The sequence below is a fragment of the Oenanthe melanoleuca genome, chromosome Z (assembly GCF_029582105.1).
Source record: "Oenanthe melanoleuca isolate GR-GAL-2019-014 chromosome Z, OMel1.0, whole genome shotgun sequence".
NCBI classification, from domain to species: domain Eukaryota; kingdom Metazoa; phylum Chordata; class Aves; order Passeriformes; family Muscicapidae; genus Oenanthe; species Oenanthe melanoleuca.
In genome coordinates this window covers 18188749-18208664 of record NC_079362.1, presented here as the reverse complement: position 1 = coordinate 18208664, position 19916 = coordinate 18188749, and the positions used below count along the sequence as shown (strand labels likewise).

The window sequence follows — 19916 nt, the reverse complement described above, 5'->3', positions numbered from 1 at the left end:
AGTGAATTTTGCATATGTGGAGGCCAGAAGCAGAGGGTCAAGAACTAAGAACAAGACACAGCAGCAGCACCAAAAAAAAAGGCAAAGCCCTTGAGTGATCAGCCAGCAGAAACAGATTTTACCTGTATCTTGTGTAGGGGATGGACCCCAACTGGATAGAACACCAAAAAACGAAACAGGAGAAAATCCTACTTCCAACCCACACTTCCAGGCTGTGGATGTATCCAATCATACTTTTAACCTCACCTTCTACCACCTGAGATTCAACTGCTGCACAGCTTTATGTACCCTATACTCTTAACAGCCTGGCTTGTTTTTAAAGCTGTTGGAGCCATGTGCTACTATTAGAAACGTGAAATCAAGTAAATTTCTCTAACTTACAGTTGCATGGACAATGCTCAATAACAGAACATTTAGAGAATATTAAACAAACAAAAGCCAAAGGAAAACCAGCTGAGAAAAAAAGGCTGTTCTAACTCTTTAAGTTCCCAGTGCAAAAGGCAGCAGCTAGAAGCTACAAGCTGCAAAATCTGGAGGCTAACAAATCTACCAAGATAAAAACAACAGAATCTTCCTTACTGTCCTTAGGGTGTGAAGACTTACTCCATTCTGTGTGTCCTCATGACTGGTTGCAAACTAAGGCAGTGGTAGCAGGTACCCTTTTTCAGAGGTCTAAACCTGTGAGACAGTAGGACACCACCCCCAATTTAGCAAGGTCAGAGGCTCAGTTATAGCTGAGCCCATGCCCTTGAAGTGGCAGGGCATTATTTGCATCACCATATTCTATTCTTCTTCCCCCAGACACAAAGCTTACCATTGCCTGGGATCTCCTTTCTCTTCAGCCTAATGAGTAAGGGGACAGGGAAGCACTACAAGGAGCAGTCATCTACTTAACTGGTCTCTGTACAGTAAAACAGGTCTGTGTTGACACAACTGGAACAAGAAAGCTGAGGCTGCTTCTACATTGTGCGACTCACCAGAGCTTGTAGCCTCCCCTTTTTATATGCCACAATTTTCTTGCAATATCGTCTTAGACTTTCTTAGGTTAGGTTGTAGATAGATAAAGAAATTCTAGAAGTTAAAGGAAGTAACAGCAGGTAAAATAGCACCCTACTTTTTGTATACATTTTTATGTTTGGTTTTGATAAATCCATGCAGTCAGGACTCAGAGCATATGTATGGAAGACAACAGTTCACCTGTTCTAGGCATCAAGAGATTAACATGACATGCTATGAACTCTTAAAAATGTAATATATTTTGTAATAAATTTAATCCAGAATATGTATCTGAGATTAGATCCAGCACTACTGGGAAAAGAAAGCAACTTCAATCCACTCAGCATAAAGTAAGTTGCAGCAGCAGAGCTCTGGAAGGGAGGCTGAACAGCTGGACCAGAGAATAAGGAAGCTGAGGGGATCTGAAGAGTCTGAGGGATAGTAGATTATTAATAAAGAGGACAGCAGAACAGATACAGAATCTCACAAATGGAATCTGTATTGAAACTGAGGAGACCCAGAGAGCATAGCACCCCTCTCGGCTCTCCACCCAAGTGTAGCAGGCAGTGCATGAAGTATCAGGCCCCAAACAGCACGTTATCATCCAGTGCCCTATGTGAATCAGTGGTGTAATCTCAATCACCTTAAATCCGACTGGATCAATTCCGTGCTTTCCTCTCCATTTGTTTTTCTAGTTTATCTTCTTATACAGCAGAACACTTCACCTGATGTTAATGCCCATGCTCCACACTGAACACATGAGATTTTCTTTCACCTCTTGCCAATTGTCTCTAAGAGATGCCAGTCAGTAACAAACCATGCTTCTGGTTTAAACGATTCCTTTCACCTTGTGGGCTCCAGAAGACAGCTGGACATGGAACAGCATCTTTTAGAAAAACAATTTCTGACAAGCACACTTCTAAACAATGCTCAAAGGTTTATTATTTATATACTCACTTATGAGTGCTATGCTGTATATCTCTGTCTTGCTCAGCCAACACACAAACTTCCAAAATAATAACCCAAATTAACAACCTTATTCAAGAAATAAATTATTTTAAAAAAATTTTAAATCAAGCTCACATTTCTTGGAGAATGACAAGAAAAATAAAAGAGTAATAATTAATGTACCATTCGCGCTATAAGCCTTCCTCAAAAACACTCTCATTCCATTTTATCGAAATGTTACCAAACTCAAATTATTGTCTTTTTATAGTCAGGTACAGCTCTCTGTTATGGTAAGGCTCTGCTCTCTTCCAGTTAAACTGGCAAGGCTTCAATGAAACCAGGGGTTTTCTTCTGAGATTTGGGCCTCCATCTACTAAATGAAAAATTTCAGTCCTTGCCAAGGTACATAATTAGCTACATCTTTCAATGATTTTCTTTCCTGGATGCAGCAAGCCACCTATTCTTCCACTTACAGGCTTGTATAGCAATGCCAATCATAAAGCTTGCCAGAAATGACAAAATACATATTTTAAAGTTAATCAAGCAAAATGGATTGAACTTCAAAGGTCCAATACAATTCAAGGTACTGCTGAATTATAAGACAAATGTTGGTCTCTAACATCTCGTGGTGCCATCACTCTCAAACAGGAAAGTTGGCCAGAAAAAAAAAGAAGAGACAGAGAAGTGGGATTGTTCAGCCTAGACAAAAGGTTAGAACTTAAGAGCACCTCCTAGTATTGAACAGTGCTAGAAAAGAGCTGGAGAGGGACTTCTGAGAAGGACATGGAGGAATAGGACTAGGGGCAATGGCTTTAAACAGGAACTAAGACAAGTTTAGGTCTTGGTAAGGCATTCTTAACTATGAGGGTGGCAAGGCTGGGGTGAAACAGGAGGCTTTTTCTCTCAATATACTATATTTTATATATATATGTTATATATATGTCTGGATCTGTGGTCACAGAGGACCAAAGTACAGTAATATCATTGAGAAGAGTAAAATCCACGCCTGTATATTAGTCTGTCTCTTTACTGTGTGCTAAGATTAATCAAGCACACTGAAATTAATTAAAACTTTAACTGAGAAACCTGATTGCTTTGAAAAACTGCATTTCTGAAACTAATCTTGTCTAAGCTACTGGGTGGCTCTGGGAACATTTTCTATGAAACATTTTTAGGGGTGACAAGAAGGGTGAAAAAGCACTGCTACTCATCACAGTGAGGTAGCTACATATCACCAACACAGTTGCCACTGGTGCAGCATTCCCTCTTTGCATTTAGGGAAGAAAAGGACACTCAGAATTTGCTTTTCCTGACTCCTACAGATCACTCCACTGTGACTGCGGCGAAATGCAAATGTTTCACAGCACTTCTACATGCTGTAGAAGCTAGCTTTGGTATCACTGCAAAAGAAGGCCAATGCAAATAAATGTACACTGTGAAGTGAGAAGGACAGAAGAGGTTAGCTTTGATGCTTTTCCAGAGAGACTCTAAGTCAGGGGGTAGAAGGTAAGTGCAGAGAGAGGTTTCAAGGGTGAGTCTGTAGCAGAGACAAAAAGAATCCCATGGCACAGGTGGAATCCATCAGAGAACTCACGAGGCTAAGTTCTGCTTTCCTTCACAAGCTTTCACAGGGATGAGAGAGATGCAAGAGTCAGCAGAGCCTGGCCTGGCATCTCCAGCTGGGCTTTCGTGTAGCTGTGGATGTAGAAGGGAGATCTGGACTGGCAGCAGAACATAGCACTCACAGCTGGTCCTGGTGGGGCAGCCACACACAGGTCAAAGAGCGGGTTTTCCAACAAAAAAGGAAAACACATCCTCACAGGGAATGGTAGAGATGATAAAGAACACTGGAGTGCCAAGATATTCTCCATCTTTTACCCAAAGACTGCAGGTCCTCCAGAGGAGAACCAATTTAAGTGACACTGGTTAACATTCCACTTGAAGTCTGTGCCCATGTGAAGACAGGGAATGGCAATCGTATCAAGTCTGTAGCAGCCTTTTGGTGAAAAGGAAACCAGCTACTTAGGAACACACCTCTATGTTAAACAAAATCTACAAGAGAAGCCTGTATCGCACATGAACTAATTTAATATAATTTCATATACTTTCTTATAGTAACAATTTTTCTTCTAAATTTTCAAATTCTTCCACTTCATCATGCACAGAGGGGAACTGCCTTTCAGTTTCATGTGCTAGGTTTAAAAATACACGCGCTACAGGAATAATAAAGTTGGCTTTCTTTAAATATTTTTCATTGTGACCATGATAATTGTTCTTTCCTCAAAACCTATTTTCCAAACCATTCTAAAAAGGACTATAGTTTCTTATTAAAAAAGAAAAAAAAAAAAAAGACAAGGCAATTGACCTCAAAAATATTTTTCCTCTACAGTTTTGAGAATGAAAACTTCTATAATTCGCATATCGCATTTGCAAACTCAGCTATGCTGTAATAGTAGTAAGTGGGTAGCAAAGTGAGACTAAAATTTTTAAGTGCTCTTTGTTTTTAGGCTAATTTTCCTTATATTATCTATATATTATGTACCCTTGAGGGATACAGTAGCTTGTCCTATGGTTTAAGGCATGACAAAAACACCATTCCTCAGACAAATTTCTCAGTTACATTGCCACTGCTTTTGTCAAAATCACTGTAATTCTTTTATCCAGTCTCTCCTTTCACATCCTCATCTAGACATCACATATCTCTTGTACAACCCACCTCAAGCTTCTTCAAGCTCTGAAAAGACAGAATTAGGATTGATTTTCTCAGGTATCCTACTCAGGATGATGTTATGAAGCAAGCAGTCACTGGAAATACGAGCAGCTCAGGCGCTGATCTGCACCCACTCAGCAGCAGATAATCTGTGCTTCCAGCCATCGGTGCTGGGACTGGTGAAAAGCACAGAGCAGTCACGGATCACCCTCAATATGCCACCTGACAGCAGCAGCCTCCAGGTGCTCGGTGGGTGGTAGCAAACTGCAGGATAATAAACTTACCTGCAGCCTTCTCCTAATCTCTCAACAGGCAGACTTGTGACCTAAATGCATCCAAGTACCCACCCTTTCTACTTCTGTCAACCTAATTTATATCCCCATCACTTGCTTTCTGGCCAAATCACCGAGAAGTGAAACTACCTGAAGAAGTCATTTGGTGTTAGCAGCTCTTCAGTGTGATGCCACACATTCCAGAAAGCTTCAGGTATTTTCTCTTTTTGTGCAGAGAAGTTGAGTTTATTGTCTTTCTGTAAGATTGTGAGAAAGGGAGACAACAGCAGCACAGCAGACTGGAAGGTGACAGCAAAAAAAGAGGTGAGCATACACGAGGGCTGACTCAAAACAGCCAAACACACATCTGGCTGGGAGAGAAATGCCTGGATAAATTGGTATTTATTGTTTGTCAGCATGCACAGCATATGTGCTTTTAAACTGTACTGTGAAAATGTCCCCTGGAATACATTTGATTTCAAGGAAATATAGTCCATTTGTTTAATTATTTATTTTAGGCATTAGCCTTTTTCATGTTAAGTAAGATGAAACTTGAGTTGTTCCAGGGGAGATTTAGATTGGATATTAGGAAATTTTTTTTCATTGGTCAAGCACTGGAAAAGGCTAACCAGGGAAGCGGTGGAATCATTGTCCCTGGAAGTGTTAAAAAACCATGGGAATGTGATGCTTAGTGACATAGTTTAGTGGTAGATGTGGTAGTGTTCAATGAAAGGTTGGACTGGATGACTCCAGAGGCCTTTTTCAGCCTTAATGATCTATGATTGTATGTTTGAGGGGAGGGGAGCACTTGTAAATAGTGGCTCAAACCCTGACTCCACTGAGTCAGTAGAAGCTTTGCCACTAAGTTCAAGAGAACCAAAGATCTAGTAAATTCTATGAAAAAAATATAGCAACAGTAAGGGGAAAGGTGGTCTGAAAGTCTCTTGCAGCACAGATTCTCCAGATGTGAATGAGTTAATGTCAAAAGGTCTATAATGTAACACAAGAAGTGGGGACACACAGCCTTTATTTGCCATTTATTTTTGCTCATATTTTATTTTCAGGTCTGTAACAATGGCCAGGATGGAAGTTACAAGTTTTACCATCATAATGAAGATTTCCGAAAAATCAGCCTTTTTTTAAGAAACACAACCATTAGAAGGAGTTTGAGTGCCTGCATTAATCACTGCTTAACCTGTGCAAACCAGAAACCAGAGGAAAACACAACTACTTTTCTGTTTGGCCTAATTTCATCCCACTTAACCCACCTAATGTCATACAGTACATAAAACAGTCTATGTGCACAGGGTTACACTTCACCCGCCGTGTCAGATATGAACCATCTTCTGCTATAAACTATAACTGTATAACTGCACTGCCTGCAATGACCCAGGGTGTTGTCAGCAGATCAGTGCCACAAGCTGCATGCTCAGACAGAGAGAGAGGGGGGAAAAGAAATGTGTGCTTCTCTGGAGTATACTTTTAAAGCTCAGATACTTTTTTAGAGCATGCTTCTGAGACAAGACACGTATTACTGTGTTTAGAACATCAAAAAAGGAAACTCCCTGCCTGCTTGCATAGGAGGTTAAACCAAGAGCATGTTCTGAGTGCAGTGGCAGAGTAGAGCTCTAATTGCTGTAGGCACAGCAATAAAAGAGCTGCATGGCCATAATCCTGACATAACAGCTCTGCAGTATAGGGCTGGTTTTGAGATATGACATTCTGTGTTAACATATGCATGAGTTGCTAAATTGTTTGAGATTGGTCTACTCTGGAAAAGCTTTTTGATTTGATGCTTTTCATTTTGGCAAACAGTTTTATTGCAGCCAGTTTTTCAAATTGTCTAATTATCTTTCTAAACAAATATAGTACAACACATAAGAACAAGTGAGTCAGTAAACATTCGGTTTTTCCATTTCCTGAGATGTTCTGTCTGAAATAGGAAAGCACTTTTCACATGCAACCTTAATGGGGCTAGCAATTGCTCTGGTCAATGGTGAAGGACATCCTTTGTAATGAGTACTGGAAATATCAGTATTTCCAGTATATACCCCCAGATGCAAGACTCCAAACATAATCATAACTGACTTTATCTATTTATCCTCATGCACACCAGGATCATTTTGAGGGGACCCCACCTTCTGCTCAGCCTGGAAGGTATAAAGTGAGACCAACTCTCATTCCTGTAATGTTCTGTCATTGCCAAAACAACTGATGCTCACAAAACCACTACCTTTAACACCATTCCATTCCCTTCCTTCTCTACCTCCACTTTACATCATTATCATTTGTCTTCCCCCCTCCCACTGAAATCGCAGCTCGGAGGTAATTCATATTTGCCAAATACAATGTGCATACATTAAATGCAGTTTTGCACAACTTTCAGCCCAAGAGCTACATCCTTCCAGCACCTCAGCAGCTGTTTGCAAGCTGTCACTGCTCAAATGTTCACCCGTTATTTAACCAGACTGATAAATCAAGGCGTGAACTGCTTCTGCTACACTAATGCAGAGGAAGAGAGAAGTCCTGAAAATTAGTTTCCAATTTCCACGTCACTCACCTGAACTGAAACACTTCCATTACTCGCTGTGCTTTACAACTTATCAACAAAACTTTCCATCAAAAGAGCTGTTTGAAGGCTTAAAAGCAAAATAATTTTAAAAAACTACCAGTCTTGAATCACTGATGGCTTGAACAAAACGTTGAGTCTCTCACTGAGGCCCTTAAGGCTTAAAAAAACCTCAGAAAGTGAAATTGCTACCAAGAATGTCTTAACTAATCTTTCCCAGTAATCTCAGTGCACTTTTCTGACATAATGCATGACTGAGGAAGTTTTAGCTTCCCCCTTCTGTCATCATCACAGGTAGATTAAATCAAAACTGTAAGAGACAAACGTAAATTAGGATTGAGAAGACCATGTATTAAGGAAGGCAAAGGCTGGAAGGCTGAATATCCGAGCAAGATGGTGAGAGAACACCAGGCTCCTCTGGTAGCCAAGCTGGGAACAAACCCAAAAAGGACCTGATGCTTGGAAGCCAGGCTGTTGAATACATTGCCACTGAATGATCTGCAAGGCAACAAACCCCAAAGAGCTGCACAACCTGGACAGTCACACTGAAGTATTCATTTAAAGCAGAAAAAACCTGGAAGTTCTGGTACATGAAATGTTGAGGAGGATGAAGGAAATGGACATAACTGGTTTGAGTCCTGAAGTGCACACCTCACACATATGGCTTCAGGGCAAAGGGTGTGGACAGGGGACAGAAGATGACAGAGGAGCTGACAAGGGACTAAGCATCACATATAAAACACATGCTAGCCTGCAGTTAGAGAGGACTCAGGTATCTTGATCTCCTTCACCTTGCTCTGCTCATGAAGCCATTCAATGTCAATCCAAATCCATACAGGCGTCAATTCTACCATTTCACTGGGGCATGTGATGCACAAACCTCAAAATGTGCTCTTCTGTCCTGTAAGGAGCTTTACTTGAAAAAGTGTTCTCACTATGCTCCTTCTGTTCTGATTAACATACCACTGACTGAGTCATTCACCTCTTCTTGCAAACAGTGCAGATTTTATTCCTGATTTCTATTTCCCTTGTTGAATGCTTTATAATAGATATAAATAAATAAACATACCCCTTTTAATTTATTTTTAAATTACCTGCATTGCTGACTGACTTCTGCTGAAGATCATCAAGCTAAACAAAATTCTGCAAGCAATAATAGTCAGAATTTTGCTGGAGATATCCATCTCTACTTCGAGTAACAAGGAAGAGGAATGGCAATTTTAAAATTATCGCTTTTTCTTGTTCCACAATACAGTAATATTTTTAAAAATCATTCCACCTCACATCATTGCAAACAGCAAGTGTGCCCTCCATGCACTCAATGGTAAAATTTAGTATGAGACCTGTGTAATGGGACTTAAAGCTGAACAGCTGTTTTGCTAGCCCTCTATACCAGAGCAAACATCTTAGAAGCAGGAATCAGCGTGATCTCAGCAAGAATTTTGAAACCAGAAAATTCATATAAAAAGAATAATGAAAAGTAGCCTCTCACTCAACAAATCATTCTGTTCCTTTGAAAATTACAGTCTTTTAAAGTATTCCTGTCTTTGGAACTCACATTTCTCACATTTACAAGCCAATTTCCTGCCCCCTAAGAGTAATAACGCAACCAAACATCTGCTCTCAGGTGAGGGCATTTTAGATCTGTGAAACCATTTCATTGAGTTATTCAGCCAAGAACTCCATGAATGACTTTGGACTAGATTAAGTCATCTTTCACAACTGTGAGATACATCCATCAGACCAAGTCTCTGACAGCAGCAGATACTGTCTCTACTGTATAAATGAAGCTATGGGAGTAATTCCTCTTAAGATAAATGAAGCCTTACCATTATAAAAGGATGGTAACATTAAGAAAGTGTTATGAAGATGTTAGTTTCCCAAGAAGAAATGACTGAAGAAGACAAAGCTGTATGTTAGTCAAGGTGCTGTGTGGTAAGCAAATAAAGACTTAAAGAAAGCAAACCAAAAACCAATCTGTCCTCAAACACTAGTTAAGTAGCTATTTCTAGTATCAGAAATGAAATTTTAAAAATGCTTAGGGAAGAAAAATGCAAATTTTGTCAGAAATTTCCTCTCTCCTGATGCCAAAGTCTACAATGAAAAAGTCAGTCCCTGTATGTGTATCATCATCACCACCACTACCACTGTCCTGAGGAAAGCAGAATATTCTCCCTTTTGGCTGTCACTCTCTCTTTGCAATGCTGAACCAGGCAGCTGAGATGAGGCAGGCAGTGCTGTCCGAGGAGAGAATGGACATTGTGGACATCCAGCTCCTCCAGGAGTGTGGCAAACAGCAACACAGCCATTTTAGAGCAAACACCACTCAGAGTTTAGCAGGGTAAGTCAGGTAATTGATGATGATGGTGTTGATGCCATCCTGGACATGTGAGTAATACAGATCTCAGTCATGTGATGAACAACTTTTGGCCTATCTCCAGATCACCAGGGACTTACTAACATCCATCCCTAATTTAACTTTGTCTAACCCGAGATGGAATACAGTTTATGTCAACTATTAATTAAAACTATCTATAGTTATTATTCTTAAACATCAGTTATCTGATAATTACATTATTTTTGAATGCTGAAAGAAAGCTTATAGGGCTGCAAGACACTATAGAATGCGCTCCTTCTTGAAATGGATTAATGGATGTCGTAAGAGATTTGCTTTTCTTTTGAGCACCCCACTGGTGTTGATTCCAAAGACATGAACATTTGATTGGATAAATGACTGCAGATTAATTGCAGGTCATTATGTACTGGAAAATACAGACTGCCATGCCAGGAGATGCAAATCTATCTGGTATTAAAAAAATGTCAGCAAGTGTCTATACCATTTCTTTGACCCAAATATTTGTATTTAGAGAACAGAAACAGCAGGATGAAAAGTAGGTTGATGCTATTTACTAATTTTTTTTTGCCATGCCAGTCAGGGTCTCTTTCTGTTGCTCTTTGTTCAGACTGACATTAATATTTCTACATGCAAATAACTTACTAATTACTCCTATGGTGATTAGAAGTGAGGTCTGATATCATGCTTAGGCAACAATATTGTTATGGGTTTTATAAAAAAATGGAATATTCCCATCCTCTATTTCAAGAGCTGTTAGAGTGGCAGGAAAAGCTACCTTTGGTGGTCCTTTTTCTGTAGGGACAAATGCAGTCACTTCCTGAGGCACCACAGGCAATACTGAAAAAATGCAATGCTCCCAGCTCACACCACTGCTGCTCTGTGGAACCTGACCTGTGCTTCCCTTTCTCTAAAGGGGGCTGCTGAATCCAAAGGAAAGAGCAGCAGAGGGGCTGGGGAACAGAGTTTTGGTCATCACATCTAGCAGGTAGTTTCAAAGTTATACTCTGGGTAAATAAAACTACACAAAGAAACTGCAAACTATGAAGAGAGAAAACAGTGATACAAAGCAAATAAAATATTTCAGTGTGTCTGAAATTTCAGCCTATTTTACTCCTGTTAGCAAGAAAAACAGCTTGTGGCTTTGGTAAACCCAAAATAATTTTCTTCCCAGCTCCTAGTTATTTCCATCACTGAACCACAAACTCATGAAATTCTCTGTAAAAATCCAAAAATTGAACACAGACATACAGACCAAGAGAATTAGCAGACATAGGGGTCCTTCACTAGATCTTTAATTCGTTTTCCTCCTTCACACTCCTTCTCTAGATTCCAAAGTCAACAGTATAATGTTCTCTGTCAAATTCACGGCACTAACACAATACAGAAAAACAGATAAAGCCTTGCATTCTCAACTGGAAATAAACAAAGAAAGTAAACTCACCTCCAATAATGCTTTTCAAAGTGGAATATAATTTTATGTTTGCATTTTTAAGTAAGCATAAAACAAGACCTAAATAAAAATCAGCCTACAGAAAAAATAAAAAAAAAAGAAGAAAAAAATTGTATGCTTAATATTTCTGCTCAGTATTTTGGGCCAAAACTTTTCAAATCTGAGTAATTTCTGGCAGAAATCTGTGTGTTGCAGAATTTTATTTTGCCATAGAAACTGCTTGAATAAGAGAAACAAGCCACAGACCAATCATTTCTAGTCAAAATCTCCTCCTCTCTGATGCAAATCATGCCAGTCCTTGAACAGCTTCTCTTTGAAGACCATCTCTCGCAGCACAGGCAGAGCTTTTCTTGCTGAACACCTGTGCATTAGTAACACCCTGCAACTGCCTTGCATAATCTGTGAGCTGACACAAGTGGTGCCCAGGCAGCTGCCCCAGCCCCAAGAGCCAAGCTGGCAGTGTCCAGGTGGACATCCCTTGGATGTGGATCACACCTCCTCTGGAATGGGCAGCAGGGCAGATTCACCTGGCCCTGAGCCACCTCAGCATCGCTGCTGCAGCTTCTCTACAAAGCTCCAGCTGAGCATCACTGAACATTTCCTTTCCTTTCACAGCTGCCGCTGTCCTTACCCAACCTCAGGTACCCGAACACTCCTGAGCTGTTTCCCAGATTTTGTCAGGGTCACTGGCTGCATGCACTGGGGCATGCACGAGGGCAGCAGCAGATGTGCTGTTGGTGACAGCCCCACATCAGCAATGGCCTCTCTCCACTCACTGCTGCAGCAGTGCCTGAAATTATTATAAACAAATTATTTGTGTCTTGTGTTTTTGGCAGCCTTACAGTAGTAATGTGGCAGCCACAACCCATGACCCACCTCTGGTTTTTCCAAAACCACAGGCTGTGCCAAAGGGCTGCCCTCTGTCTGATGCTCATCAGCACAGAAAACCAACCCACAACCATGAAGCCAGGACACCACTTAAAGGCTGGAATGGATGGCCTTAACAGGTCTTTTCCAGCCTCAGAGGCTTTATGATTCTATGTCTGCATACAGAGTACTTAGCCTGAAAATACCATTTGCTGCCAGCAAATAGCACGGTCTCAGTGAAAGCTTCAGGAAGCTGGGTATTTCTTGAATGGCACTTTATTTTTCTGGTATTTGATTTGCTGAAATACACTACCTGCTTGTGATGGCTTTCGTAACTGGCAAATTGTGTTTTATCTTCTCACATCTTACAAAATAACACTCACTGTATTCTCAAGATAACTGGGAACAATTTGCGTGAGTGATGCAAGGATGTGAAACCTTCATCAGTCGGAGGCTTACATTTGCACCGTGGAGAACTGAAATTCCCTTGACTCAGCCAGTGCTTGAAGTGTAATGCTGGAGACTGGTTTCTCCTGCCTGACCTGGTCCTGCTTTTAAGAACATACCACTATCACCATGCATTTTTTAAGGTGGACCCCATTCTACCAGCAATTCAAATCCCTGAATACTCCAGTGACAAGTAATTTTTCACACCCAGTTCCTTAAAATCTGTTCCACTTTTCACCAAGATGGATTACAACCAGTGGTTCTGCAACCCAGCAAAGGTTTGAGCCACTTGACATCTCCCTAAGTCACACCAAAGTGATTTGCACATACTCCTCCCCAGCACACTTTTCCCTGCTGATTAACAGCCTTCCCAGCAAAGTGAATGGCAAAACACCTCCTCAAGTGTCTCCATCAAAAACACTTGTGCTCAGAGTAATGTGAGCATGGTCCTTACATGGAAACAAAAGACAATTTGGGGAGACTTTGCTACAAATGGCACTTGGGGGCAGCCTAGGGGCTGTTACCCCACAGCCCTGTATTTTATAGGCTGTCCTGCTCTTGTCCTGCTTGTCCTCAGGTGTGCCTGCAGACCATGGCATATCCCAAGGCAGGAGAGCTTTAGCACAGGAGATCATGAACTTGTATGGCAGGCTTGCTCTGTGAGAGGCAAGAGACTCCTTCACAAGACTGTGTAAACTCTAAATTGTTCTTCTGGCTTCATTTATCCAAATACACCACTGCCATCACAACAGCGTTATTCTGACAGGTTAATGAGTGTGTTTCATCGGTATTACAAGCTAGCTTGAGCACAAAAGAGTGATTTAGGTGTTCTAGAGAAGAAAATACATCCTTTTACAACTACTCTTCATTTTTCCAATACTTTGCCTTTCTCCCATAAATTATTCTCACAGGATGCTCCAGAAATCGCAGCTGCATTATAAAAAGTTATATTTTTCAAGTTTCTTGCAAAATACTTCAGTTAATGAAGAACAAATAGCTTGGTGTCTCTTCAGTTCATGTGTTACTAAATGTCTCCCTCCACGCCCAAGGAATGGTACAAAGTCTGGAACAAGCAGAAAAACAAGTTACCATAGAAGAGCTACCAGCAATTACTCACTAAATACAATAAATTATTGTATATGTGGAAATTAAATGTACTTCATTTTGTTGTCACTGAGTATTTTACAAGCGTGGGTGACAGAAGCACAGAGCAGAATACAAATGTGATACAACTGCCTCTTGCAGTGTGTATTTCTATTGAAGTTGGATTTTTTTTTCTCCTCCTCTCGACAGATTTAAACTGATGGATGGTGAAGCAGGATTCTGAATTAACTGGAGCCTCAGCTAAGCAGCAAAAAGCAGCAGAACAAACGTCTGTGGAAATTTCACACTGCAATCTCATGGTCCTGTTTGAGTTATTCAACAGAGCAGCTCTTCTAAGAGGGTCCAACCCTCAGCTTCTGTAGAAACCTGTTAGCTTTGACAATCTCTAAGAGACATTCAGGTCCACTCACATGAGACTCTGCCAGGGCCAACCAGGCATGAGAGACTTATACATCTCTGTATACTTCTGAAGACTTATACATCATCTGTCGTCAGACAGGAATGAATCTTAATTTTGCAAAGTTCAATCTCAAAATCAGTTCTACCTTCTGAGATTGTAATAGTGGACTTAGAGCTATTAAAAGAGTTGGGGTCTCACAGGCATTTGCCATGATTTCTGTAAAAACCTCTTTGTCTTCAGTGGCAAGAGCCATTATGATAAACGTTGCTCCTCCACTGAATAACCTTTCTGAGCAAAGGATCAGCCTTCCACTTGCTAGAGCACAGCAAAGAGAAAATAAAGTCAAAGAAGGTGTGTATTGTCAAGATTATTTAAACAAGTGGCTAAAAGGAGTAGAGGATGTGTGGCAGTATGGCACACTGTATGGTCATGAATAACAGACACTCTGAAAACAAGAAAAGCAGAAACCCTACTTCAAAAGCAAAGGACAGCCAAGCCCCATAGCTAACTCTGAACCTCTATTTAGAAGACACAATTCTGTTGTTTGGCAATGAGTGGCATGACTTTACAGTTTATGCTGGTTCTCAGTCCCCTAGAGGAGATTTAAATCGGTGATCAACACGTTTCTGCACATGGATCGGTCTTGAAGCTAATTCTTGGCCTGGTTAAGATACAAGAATAACACAGCACAAATCCTTCAGTAAAATGGATCAAAACACTGTCCTATCCATACAAGCCTATTCTGTCCCCACCCCTCTACCTGTGGCCACACCTTTCTGACTAATTATCTCTATGATCCCTCCCATACAACTTCCACTATAACCAGAAAGTCACTCCACACACATTCCACGTGCTCTATGGGATTCCTGTACCCTGCACTAATGAAGCTCGACATTTTCATAATAAAATACAGAAAACCTACTCGGGTAAGGAAAGTTATCTTGTACTTCAAGGTTGGACAGATATTGATCCACTCGCTTATCAGGGAAAAAAAGCAGTGCAACAAGTCAACAACATGAATGATGTTCCCTAGGACTGTGTGGAATTGGCCCAATCACTGTTATATGTGATTAAGAGAATCACAGGGTTGAAAGGGACCTTTAAACACAATCTACTTGCAACCCCTCTGCCTTAAGAAAGGACACCTTCCACTAGACCAGATTGCATCCTCAACTCTGGGCAACTTATTCCAGTGCCTCCTCACCCTCAGAGTAAAGATTTTTTTTTTCCCCAAAATCTAATTAAGCCTACCCTGTTTAAATTTGAAGCCACTCCCCCCATTCTGTCACAACATGCTTTTGTAAAGACATCTGATTGTTTACAACACAGACCAGCTATTCAGCTCTGTTTTGACAGGTACAGGCTACCAATAAAGCAGTTTTCCAAAAAGGGAGAAACAGGAGAATGCTGAGCCCATATCTAATGACGCAGATAATGATTATTCAGAGTAGACAGCAGAAGTCAGATTCTGTAGTCTCTCCTATTCAGACCCATGTCCATCCAACAGACGTTGATGGGAGCACAATTTTTTACAAAAGCATGAGATTTTACAAAAGCATGAGATCAGGACATGCATCATGAACAACAATGCCCCTCACAATGGGTCTCTCAGCTGCTGCCAAGCAAGCATTTCTGAAAAGCACCACTGAAAAGCAAGTTTCACTCTGGATATGCAAACAATACCTAAATAGGGAAGAGAGGATATGTGAGCAAGCTGCATCACCAAGCTGCCCTTGTGTGAAAACTAGTGTAGAATTGACCATGTATCACAGACTTGCTGGGCACAAACCAGGATGGAGTAAAAAGACAGGCATGTAAGTCTTCTGGCATCAGCACTACAGAATTTATCTTCGTTCTATCTTTATTTTGAGGAAACAAAGATGGGGGAAATAATCTTGAAGGCAAATCATACTCTTCAAGAGACACCAACTGAAAAAGTTTATTTCACCATAACTTCACCCAGTACATAGGACAGCATTAGTGGATTAAAGAAATGTTTATTTTAAGCACTGATGATAAGTAGCTGTTTTTGTTAAAGAAGTTTGCATATCTTGAGGGTCTAGTGCCACAGTAAGTGAGAATCCCACAATAAAATCCCAAAGTGATATATTCACAACAGCTCCTTGTAAACACAAGGAACAATTGGAAAAACACGTCCTCCATGCTGCTGTATTATCCACACAACTACAAGATATTTATGGCTGCAGAAAGTATTAGGAAGAAAAACTAGAGCACAAGAAAGTAGGCTAATTAGTTCAACATACTATCTGATGGAAGCAATACTTATAGATGTGTCTGCCAATTTTAAAAAACACACAGACAACAAAGTACAATGGTAGGTTGACTCTAACCATTGAACAAAGAAGCAGGAAAGAGTGAGCAAAGAAAAAAAAAAATCAAAGTTTTTCATCATGACCAAAGCTGTCAAAGAAATCTGAGGTAAAGTACTAAACAAAAAAATCAACTGAAAATTCAAAAGTCTCCTTCTTCTGCTACTGAACTCTCAACCCAGACAAAATGTCTCCAATTACAGACCAAGCAAAAGGTTCTGTAACTGAGCAGATGTGACCACATGACTAAGGAATTAAGGATATGGTTCCCCACTAGGTCCTCCTCTCCTCTGATCTCATCAATGGAAAAACAAAAATAAATATTATCTTTCTTGTGCATTGAAACAGATTAATAAGCACCAGCAACCAGCACAGCTCTGACCAGGTTTTTGTAGTAATTCTACATACACTGAAACAAGTTCATATCCATAATTTCAAAGGAGAAATGGTGCTTGATATCATCCCTGCTGAACATTTGATTTAGTTATCTTTTTCAGCATCACTGGTTTTCCACTCAGAGTGGGCAAAAGCCAGCATTGAAATATGTCAATATGTCACGTGAGAGCCAGCAATGAAAGTTGGAGGAAAGGAAAGAATACAAATAAATATGGGAAGGTAGTAAGGAACTGTTGTCATAGTTCCTAGTGCTTGACAGTTCCTCAGTTGATATAAATTTTGTCCTTTTTTCCTCCCCTGTGTCAAGCCTTGAAAGCAGGTTCTCTTCTTGTACAGTATATTCAGAGTTACCTGTGGACAAATGCATAAAGGTCTTCCCCTCAGACCTTGCCAGTCTTTATTTTTATAAAGAGCCAACCCAAAAATCAGACCTAAGAGCAGCAGAGATGATTTAAGAGAGGGAGGTCCACGTCAATGTCCTCAGATTAAACGGGATCCTGAAATTCAAAGGGAATCACACTAAGCAGCCTCAGCCTCAGAGGTAAGCCCCTCTGCAGTAACTCCTACAGAAACCTTCCTTCCCAAAGCAAGCACAAAACCCGCACTGTGCAAGAACCAGAGGTTTTAAAAACACTCCGTCTTGTGCCCAAGTGGAAACAGGCAGAAACCCGCGCACAAAGCCGTGATCTGTGTTTTTTCTCCACACACCCGCCTCATCCGCAGAGGGGAGGGTGCCCGCGGGCCCGGCTCTGTCCCAGGTGCCTTCACGCCCCACAAAGACCACACCGCATGGACGAGCGCTGTCACTGACACATTTATTTCTCAAGCACTCACCCACCAGGAGCCGGAGAACTACTGTACAACCTGGGAGCTTGGAAATCTCATCTCTCTACCCGCAAGCTGTCATTGACAGCTGATCAAAACGCCTGCGTTTCTCTCCCTTCCCTACCTACGGATGTTTTGCAGGGGTGCAGAAAGACGGAGTGTCAGGGGTCTCAAAGCATCCGAACCCGACAAGGACATGGCACACGGTGACATTTTAGCATCTCTGCTCCAAAGCCCCTCTCCCCGCATGCGGCGCGTCCATCACGCCCTGCCGCCGCCGCAGCCTCCTCCGAACCGCAGCCCACCCGCACGGCTCGGCGGCACCGCCGCCCGAGCCCCTTCCCGGGAGGCGCTCTCGAGGGTGTTCCCGGCAGGAATCCCGAGGGAAACGGCGGGACAGCGGCCACCTAGCACCTGCCACGGGAAAAGCGGCGATGCCCCCGCGCCGCTCCCGCCATCGACCCCGCATCCCTCACCCCGGCCCGCTCTGCAGCACGGCGCGGGGAAGCCGCCGCCTCGCCTCGCCGCGGCCCCCGCCGCCCCCCGGCATCTCCCGCCGGCCCCAGCCTCGCTCACCCCGCGGCGCGGCGGCCCCGCTACGGGCGGCGGTCTCCGGGAGGGCGGGCGGGCAGCTCTGGCCGGCCGGGCATCGTGGTCCGCCCTCCGCCGGGCGGGGAGGGCCGGCTCCGGGACTCCCTCCCTGCGCCGCTGCTTCCTCGTCCTCCTCGTCCCTTCCCGCCTCGATTCCCCGCAGCGCTGCCCGGGCGAGCGCAGGCTCCGCTCCCTCGCTGCCGCCGCTCCTCCTCTGCTTTCCCGGGCACCGGACCCGGCTCCAGCCCCCGCCCGGCGGCGGGGCGGAGGGAGGGGACAGGGGCCGGCCGGGAGGGGCGGGCGGAAGGGAGGGGAGGGGGAGCGGGACCCCCAGAGCCGCCGCCGTTCCCCGGCTCGGCCCCTTCCCCGGGGCTGTACCCTCCCTGTGGGCTGGAGCAGGGTCCAGCGTCCGGCAATATCGCTACCTGCGCTGGGCCGTGGCTGGACTTCTCTCCCGGTGCTCCTGCCCCGGTCCCGCCGCGGGGAGCACGATGCCCAGGGACTTGGCCGGCATCACGACAGCAGGACTGCGTCGGGACAGAGCGATGCGGTGTGGGTGACCCGCAGCGGTGCTGGGGCTCCAGAATCCCGGGGGTACTCTGGGTTAGAGGAGCCCTGCAGCCTGGAGCACTGGGGTGACGCTGGGCTGGGATGCGGGTCCTGGTGCAGGCGCTGGCGGTGCTGGCGTGCCCCCTTCCCCACGCCTCACGCAGGGCAGCGGGCAGGACTCACTCTGCTGCACGGTGGTGTTGTCCTGAGAGCTAGAGCTATCCACGGCCCTGTCCGCCTGGGAGCTACCGGGACACTGAACTCACGGTACCAACAGGACCTTGTCCTGAGCAAGATGCCTTAGAACACAAGGAGAGGAGCTTGTGCTTTCCCTGTCTTAGGCTTAGATTTGCCTCCAGCTCACAGATACGTTTCTATAACTGTGGTACCACCCCAACTACATTCAAGCTAAATTCCTAGTTGGCAGGGCAAAGAAAAAAGTGACCCAGGAGTTACTCTACTGCAAATGAGCACAGAGTCCTGGCTTCCCACAAGTGTGTGGCATGTTCTTGTCAGTATGCCTTAAGTGTAAAATTGGAAAAAAAAAATAGCACCCACAAGCTAGAGTAAATCATGCCAACATAATTTTTATCTGTGGATCAATGGAATTTAATTCCTCAGTTGCCAAGATACCTTGCAGAAGCATTTTTTGGTATTTATGACCCCACCATTTCATGGGCAGGGTGCCCTCTGTGTCAGGGCAGTGAGGTGACTTGCCAGAGATCACCACTAAAGCCAGGCTGTGTCCAGCCAGTGTGGACCATGGGCCACATGGACCCAGGAGCGCAGCCAGATGAGTAGTGCAGAGTTATTCACTGAAGGTTTGACAAGTGTTAAGTTGTGTCTGCTGCAATGCAGAGGAAAACGTTTGCGTATCCAAAGCCCTTTTCCTTTGTAAGATACCAGGAGCATAGGCACAGCCCACTGATGGATGAGAGGTATGTCTTCATTTAAGCAGTGCAACAGCATCAGTAGCTTTGGTCTAGTCATAACCAAAGACTGATATTTACCCATGAGATCAATCAAATTACATTAATTTCAGCAATGACAGCATGGAAACACTAAATGAGAATGTAGTTTTTGCAGCTTTCCATCCCTGCAGTTTC

At 43.1% G+C, this 19916-nt stretch overlaps 1 protein-coding gene across 2 annotated transcripts in view; it reads right to left on the bottom strand.

Annotated features, from left to right (window-relative positions):
• The window catches only part of PLPPR1 (phospholipid phosphatase related 1), a 121129-nt gene extending 101935 nt beyond the window's left edge, over positions 1-19194 (bottom strand). Inside the window, exon 1 of one of the 2 annotated variants that reach the window (XM_056514764.1) lies at positions 18687-19194. The gene's annotated coding sequence lies outside the window, so the exon portion shown is untranslated. Of the gene's footprint in view, positions 1-18246; positions 18339-18686 lie in introns of those variants that run through there. The other variant, XM_056514765.1, reaches the window with a different exon arrangement.
• Positions 19195-19916: the final 722 nt, after the last annotated feature.